Below are 7,698 nucleotides of genomic sequence, written 5' to 3'. Positions count from 1 at the left end.
CCTCGCGAGTATGCCTACATATCGAATCGGTCATCGGACCCAACTTCCGACTTCATCCATACCGTAGGGTCTTTGAGGTTGGCGCGGTGCGCTCAACCCGGGGAGTCGACCCAACGAAGCATACACCTCCCCTATATAAGCTATTTGTCCGATTCCCACACCTGTGTAGTTTGCACCTCCGATCAAGACATCGACCCCAACTTCCGAACTCGCCTCCAACGACCGAACCAGCGCCTTGGTGCGCACCTTGCAACGCACAGTGCCAACATTCGCCTTCCTGCACGTGGCAGGTCATCGGACCCAAATTCCGACCTCGCGAGTATGCCTACATATCGAATCGGTCATCGGACCCAACTTCCGACTTCATCCATACCGTAGGGTCTTTGAGGTTGGCGCGGTGCGCTCAACCCGGGGAGTCGACCCAACGAAGCATACACCTCCCCTATATAAGCTATTTGTCCGATTCCCACACCTGTGTAGCTTGCACCTCCGATCAGGACATCGACCCCAACTTCCGAACTCGACTAAAAAGACCGCACCAGCGCCTTGGTGTGCACCTTGCAACGCACAGTGTCAACATTCGCCTTCCTGCACATGGCAGGTCATCGGACCCAAATTCCGACCTCATGAGCATACCTACTAATCGAATGGGTCATCGGACCCAACTTCCGACTTCATCCATACCGTAGGGTCTTTGAGGTTGGCGCGGTGCGCTCAACCTGGGGAGTCGACCCATCGAAGCATACACCTCCCCTATATAAGCTATTTGTCCGATTCCGACACCTGTGTAGTTTGCACCTCCGCTCAGGACATCGACCCCAACTTCCGAACTCGCCTGCAACGACCGAACCAGCGCCTTGGTGCGCACCAAAAGTGCGCACTTTTGGAGGGCACTTTTGTGCGCTCCAAAGGTGCGCACTTTTGGAGGGCACTTTTCTGCGCTCCAAAGGTGCGCACTTTTGGAGGGCACTTTTTGGAGGGCACTTTTCTGCGCTCCAAAGGTGCGCACTTTTGGAGGGCACTTTTTGGAGGGCACTTTTCTGCGCTCCAAAGGTGCGCACTTTTGGAGGGCACTTTTTGGAGGGCACTTTTCTGCGCTCCAAAGGTGCGCACTTTTGGAGGGCACTTTTTGGAGGGCACTTTTCTGCGCTCCAAAGGTGCGCACTTTTGGAGGGCACTTTTTGGAGGGCACTTTTCTGCGCTCCAAAGGTGCGCACTTTTGGAGGGCACTTTTCTGCGCTCCAAAGGTGCGCACTTTTGGAGGGCACTTTTTGGAGGGCACTTTTCTGCGCTCCAAAGGTGCGCACTTTTGGAGGGCACTTTTTGGAGGGCACTTTTCTGCGCTCCAAAGGTGCGCACTTTTGGAGGGCACTTTTTGGAGGGCACTTTTCTGCGCTCCAAAGGTGCGCACTTTTGGAGGGCACTTTTGTGCACTCCAAAGGTGCGCACTTTTGGAGGGCACTTTTCCTGTGCTCCAAAGGTGCACACCTAGGTGAGCACCTTCGACCACACCTTGTAGCACACCAAACTCTGACTTTCGACTTCATCCGCAATGCAGGGTCTTTGAGGTTGGCGCAATGCGCACAACCAGGGGAGTCGACCCATCAAACCCAACACCTCCCCTATATAAGCTATTTGTCTGATTCTCATACATGCGTAGCCTGCAGGAGCAATTAGGACATCGACCCCAACTTTCGGCTTCTAAACGAAAACAAGGTCTTTGAGGTTGGTGTAATGCGAACAACTAGGGGAGTCAACCCATCAAACCCAACACCTCCCCTATATAAGCTATTTGTCTGATTCTCATACATGTGTAGTCTACAGGAGCAATTAGGACATCGACCCCAACTTTTGACTTCTTAACGAAAACAAGGTCTTTGAGGTTGACGTAATGCGCACAACCAGGGGAGTCGACCCATCAAACCCAACACCTCCCCTATATAAGCTATTTGTCCGATTCTCATACATGTGTAGCCTGCAGGAGCCATTAGGACATTGACCCCAACTTTTGACTTCTTAACGAAAACAAGGTCTTTGAGGTTGGCGTAATGCGCACAACCAAGGGAGTTGACCCATCAAACCCAACACCTCCCCTATATAAGCTATTTGTCTGATTCTCATACATGTGTAGCCTGCAACAACGATTAGGACATCCACCCCAACTTCTGAATTCGTCTGCGTTGACCGCACCAAAGGTGCACGCCTTGGTGCTCACCAAAATCCGACTTCCGACTTCTTCTGCTATGCGGGGTCTTTGAGGTTGGCGCAGTGCGCACAACCAGGGGAGTCAACCCACCGAATGCAACACCTCCCCTATATAAGCTATTTGTCTGATTCTCATACATGCGTAGACTGCAGCAATGATTAGGACATCCACCCCAACTTTTGACTTCTTAAACAAGACAGGGTCTTTGAAGTTGGTGCAGTGCACACAACCAGGGGAGTCGACCCATCAAACGCAACACCTCCCCTATATAAAGCTATTTGTCCGATTCTCATACGTGTAGTCTGCAGCAGCGATTAGGACATCGACCCCAACTTCCGAATTCGTTTGCATTGACCGCACCAAAGGTGCACGCCTTGGTGTGCACCCTGGAGTGCACTTTGGTGCTCACCTCGGTGCACACTTTGGTGTGCACCTCGGTGTGCACCAAAGGTGCGCACCTTGGAGCGCACCAAAGGTGTACACTTTGGAGCGCACCACATAGGGTCTTTGAGAGGTTGGCGCAGTGCGCACACCAAGGTGGGTGTTGAGGTGCGTGCCGAGGTGGGTGGGTGCTAGGGTGCGCTCCATGGTGGGTGCCAGGGTGGGTGCGTGCTAGGGTGGATTCCAAAGAGGGTCATAGGGTGGGTGCCAAGGTGGGTTGGTGATATAGTGGGTTCAAAGGTGGGTACTAGGGTGGGTTCCAAGGTGGGTCACAAGTTGGGTGCCAGGATGCGTGGGTGTTAGGTTGGGTGCCAAGGTGGGCTCCTGCGTGGGTGGGTGCTAGGGTGGGTTTCAAGGTGGACGCGAGGGCGGGTGCCAAGGTGGGTAACAAGTTGGGTGTTAGGATGGGTGAGTGCTAGAGTGGGTGCCAAGGTGGGTGGGTGCTAAGGTGGATGCCAAGGTGGTTCACAGGGTGGGTGGGTTCTAGGGTGAGTTCCAAGGTGGGTCACAGGTTCAGTGCTAGGGTGGGTGTCAAGGCGGGTGTCGAGGTGCCTGGGTGCTAGGGTGTGGATGCCAATGTGGGTCATAGGGTGGGTACTAGGGTGGGCTGCAATGTGGGTGCCAAGGTGGGTAACATGCTCGGTGGGTTCTAAATTGGGTGCCAGGGTGGGTGTGCACCCACCTTGCCCGAGGTGGGTGCCAAGGTGCCAGTGTGGGTGGGTGCTAAGGTGGATGCCAAGGTGGGTGAGAAGGTGGGTGATAGGTTGAGTGGTAGGATGGGTGGGTGCCAAGATGGGTCACAGGGTGGGTGCAAGGGTGGGTAGGTGCTAGGGTTGGTGTCAGGGTGGGTGGGTGCTAGGTTGGGTTCCAAGGTGGGTGCGAGGGTGAGTGTCAAGGTGGGTCACAGGTTAGGTGCTAGGATGGGTGAGTGCTAGGGTGCAAAGGTGCCAGGGTGGGTGCTAGGATGGGTCGATGCTAGGGTGAGTGGCAAGGTGGGTCCACAAGTGTCAAGGTGGGTGCCGAGGTGGGTGCCAAGTCGGCGACTGCTATGGTGGATGCCAAGGTGGGTCACGGGGTGGGTGCCAAGTTGCTAGGTTGGGTTCCAAGGTGGGTGCCAACGTGGGTGCTAGGGTGCGTGGGTTAAAGGGTGTGTCACAACGTGGGTGCCAGGATGGGTGCGCACCCACACTGGCCAAGACGGGTGCGGGTGCAAGGTTGGGTTCCAAGCCCGGTCACAGGCTGGGTGCTAGGATGGGTGGGTGCCAAGGTGGGCACCAGGGTGGGTGCACCCACCCTGGCCAAGGTGGGTCACGGGGTGGGTCCTAGGGTGGGTAACGGGGTGGGTACTAAGGTGCGTGCCAAGGTGGGTCATAGGGTGGGTGCCAAGGTGGGCACCAGGGTGGGTGTGCACCAACCCTAGCCAGGGTAGGTCACGGGGTGGTTGTCGGGGTGGGCGTCAAGGAGCCAAGGTGGGTGGCAAGTAGCCAAGTTGCGTGCCAAGGTGGGTGTCGGGGTGGGTGCCAAGGATCCAAGGTGGGTGCCAAGGAACCAAGGTGGGTGTCTGGGTGGGTGCCGAGGTGGGAGCCAGGGTGGGTCCCAAGGTGAGTGCAAAGGTGGGTGCCAGGGTCAAGGTGAGTGCCAATGTGGGTTCCAAGGTGCCAGGGTCAGGGTGAGTGCCAATGTGGGTTCAAAGGTGCTAAGTTGGGTGCGAGGTTGGGTGCGAGGGTGGGTGGGTGCCAAGGTGTGCTAGGTGGAAGCCCGGGTGGGTCGGCATCCCATGGGTGTCGAGTTGGGTGCCTGATGGGTGCTTCTTGTCAAGTTTTAGTCGTCGGGACTCATTTCGAGCCTTAGAGGTCGTTTCTTGTCCGGTTGCCCTGTCTTCGACCTGGGAACCCAATTTTGGTCCTCGGGTCCCATTTTTTTTTGTCTCGCATCCCACTTTTGGCCTGTGGCCTTTTCGGGGTCGATTCTCGTTTTGGGCATCAGAGCATGTTTCTTCTCCTAAAACCCAATATTTGTTTATTAAGTCTCGGAACACATTTTTGTTCTCGTGGACCCATCATGGGTCTTGGAACGCATTTGTGGTCCTTGGGTCCCATTTTGCATCCCGAAACTTGTGTTTTGGTGCTTGATCCCTATTTTGGGTGCCCACCTTGCACCAAGTGCGCACCCGGGGCAAACCGAGCGCCTTGGTGCACCAGGGCAAGATCGAGCGTGCACCCGAGGCGCCCCGAACATGCACCAAGGTGCACTCGGCCCACATGTGAGCGCAGGTCGTTGCGCCCGAGGTGGTGTGTGGGCACCGCGTTGCAGACGGGACACTGCACGCACACGACGCCCCCTCCAGGTGCACGCACGTAGGCCGGGCCGGGTGCACACCCGACGCCCTAGCAAGGTGCGCGCACCCGGGCAGGGCTCACACTTGGCGAACGGGGCGCACTTCGCGAGGGAGGGTGTGCACCTCGACGGGGGTGGGTGGCCGGGGTGGATTCGCACGTGGGTCGCGGTTTGCTAAGTACACACTGCGACAAGCTCATAACGGGTGCGATCATACCAGCGTTAGTGCACCGGATCCCATCAGAACTCCGCAGTTAAGCGCGCTTGGGCCGGAGTAGTACTGGGATGGGTGACCTCCCGGGAAGTCCCGGTGTTGCACCCTTTTTTAGTTTTTCGCCGGGCGTCGCAATGCTATTTGAATAAACCTTTTGCCCGTTTGCGTTCTCGTCGGGGCCGGGCCGGGCCGGGGTGCGCTGCCCGCACTACCGCGCGCGCGGGGGCGACACCGAGCGCGCACCCGAGGCGCCCCGAGCACACAGGCCACGGTGCAACCCGGGCGTTGTGCGCGCACCCCGGTGCGCCCGAGGTGCTGCGCGCGCACCCAGGTGAAATCGGTGTGCACCTCGGCCAGTGCGCGCTCGGTCGAGTCGCGCACGTTGGCCAAGGTGCACGGTGATGTTTCTTACTCTAAGGTTCCGCACCAGACGCCCGGGACAGGTGAGCGAAGCTGGGCGGGGCCGGGTGCGCGGCCGGGGCAGGTGCACGCAGCTGGAGAGAGCTTTGGAGCACACTTCGGAGCGCACCAATGATGCGCTCCATTCAAAAGTTTCCTGAAAAGGCAAAAAAAGTTGAGATTATAGAATTTCCCACTTGAGAGATTGTAAAAAAAAAAAATTTAAAATGAAGGAAACGCGGGTGCCAAGGTGTGCGCAGCCCAGCCAAGGTGTGCGCACCAAGGCGCCCACCCTGGCGAAGGTGCACGCAAGGTGCGCACCCGAGGCAAACCGGACAATTAACCCAACTTTCGACTTCGCGCGCACCTTGGAGCGCACTTCGGAGCGCTCCTTGGTGCGCACCAATCTTGGGCACCTCGGAGTGCACCATGGCGCCCACCAAGGTGCGCACCCGGGGCAAACCGAGCTCCGACTTCGTGCGCACCTTGGAGCGCACGAAAGGTGCGCACCATGGCGCCCACCAAGGTGCGCAGCCCAGCCAAGGCGTGCGCATCAAGGTGCGCACCCTGGCGAAGGTGCGCACCCGGGGCAAACCGAGCTCCGACTTCGTGCGCACCTTGGAGCGCACAAAAGGTGCGCAACCCAGCCAAGGTGTGCGCACCCCGGTCAAACCGAGCTCCGAATCGTGCGCACCAGAGGTGCACGCCATCGTGCGCACCTTGGAGCACACTTCGGAGCCCTCCTTGGTGCGCGCCGATGTTGCGCACCTCGGAGCGCACCCGGGGAAAACAATGCAATTAACCCGACTTTCGACTTCGTGGGCACCTCGGAGCGCTCTCGGGTTCGCACCTCGGAGCACACCGAGGTGCGCACCTTTGATGCGCTGCCTTCACCAATTTCCAGAAAAGGCAAGAAAACATTGAGAAGGTGTGCGCACCGAGGTGCCCACCCTGGCGAAGGTGCACGCGAGGTGCGCACCCGGGGCAAACCGGGCTCCGACTTCGTGCACGCCGCACCTTGGAGCACACTTCGGAGCGCTCCTTGGTGCGCACCAGGGCGCGCAACCCAGCCGAGGTGCCCACCCCGGCGAAGGTGCACGCGAGGTGCGCACCCGGGGCAAACCGGGCTCCGACTTCGTGCACGCCATGGTGCCCACCGCGGCGAAGGTGCACGCGAGGTGCGCACCCGGGGCAAACCGGGCTCCGACTTCGTGCACGCCGCACCTTGGAGCACACTTCGGAGCGCTCCTTGGTGCGCACCATGGTGCCCACCAGGGCGCGCAACCCCGCCGAAGGTGCACGCGAGGTGCGCACCCGGGGCAAACCGGGCTCCGACTTCGTGCACGCCGCACCTTGGAGCACACTTCGGAGCGCTCCTTGGTGCGCACCATGGTGCCCACCAGGGCGCGCAACCCCGCCGAAGGTGCACGCGAGGTGCGCACCCGGGGCAAACCGGGCTCCGACTTCGTGCACGCCATGGTGCGCACCGCGGCGAAGGTGCGCACCCGGGGCAAACCGGGCTCCGACTTCGTGCACGCCGCACCTTGGAGCACACTTCGGAGCGCTCCTTGGTGCGCACCAGGGCGCGCAACCCAGCCGAGGTGCCCACCCCGGCGAAGGTGCACGCGAGGTGCGTACCCGGGGCAAACCGGGCTCCGACTTCGTGCACGCCGCACCTTGGAGCACACTTCGGAGCGCTCCTTGGTGCGCACCATGGTGCCCACCAGGCCGCGCAACCCAGCCAAGGTGTGCGCACCAAGGTGCACGCGAGGTGCGCACCCGGGGCAAACCGGGGTCCGACTTCGTGCACGCCGCACCTTGGAGCACACATCGGGGCGCTCCCGGGTTCGCACCGGCGTTGCGCACCGTGGTGGGCACCTCGGAGCACACCAAGGTGGGCAGCGAGGTGCGCACCTTTGATGCGATGCCTTCACTAATTTCCATAAAAGGCAAAAAAAAAACGAGATTTTAAAATTTCCGTTTTGAAAGATAGTGAGAAAAAGGGAATGCTGGTGCCATCTTGAGCCCGCCCTGGTGCGCAGCCCAGCCAAGGTGTGCGCACCAAGGTGCCCACCCTGGCGAAGGTGCGCGCCCGGGCAAT

The 7,698-nt window shown here is 59.4% G+C and overlaps 1 non-coding gene across 1 annotated transcript; it reads left to right on the top strand.

The window, feature by feature from the left end:
* Nucleotides 1-5,187: 5,187 nt before the first annotated feature.
* LOC131863849 (5S ribosomal RNA) lies at nucleotides 5,188-5,306 on the top strand. The gene has a single exon (XR_009362743.1). It is a non-coding gene; the product is annotated as a 5S ribosomal RNA (ribosomal RNA).
* Nucleotides 5,307-7,698: the final 2,392 nt, after the last annotated feature.

Source organism: Cryptomeria japonica, unplaced genomic scaffold (assembly GCF_030272615.1).
Source record: "Cryptomeria japonica unplaced genomic scaffold, Sugi_1.0 HiC_scaffold_69, whole genome shotgun sequence".
Lineage (NCBI taxonomy): Eukaryota > Viridiplantae > Streptophyta > Pinopsida > Cupressales > Cupressaceae > Cryptomeria > Cryptomeria japonica.
The sequence above is the reverse complement of the archived record's forward strand: the minus strand, read 5'-3'. Positions and strand labels throughout refer to the sequence as shown.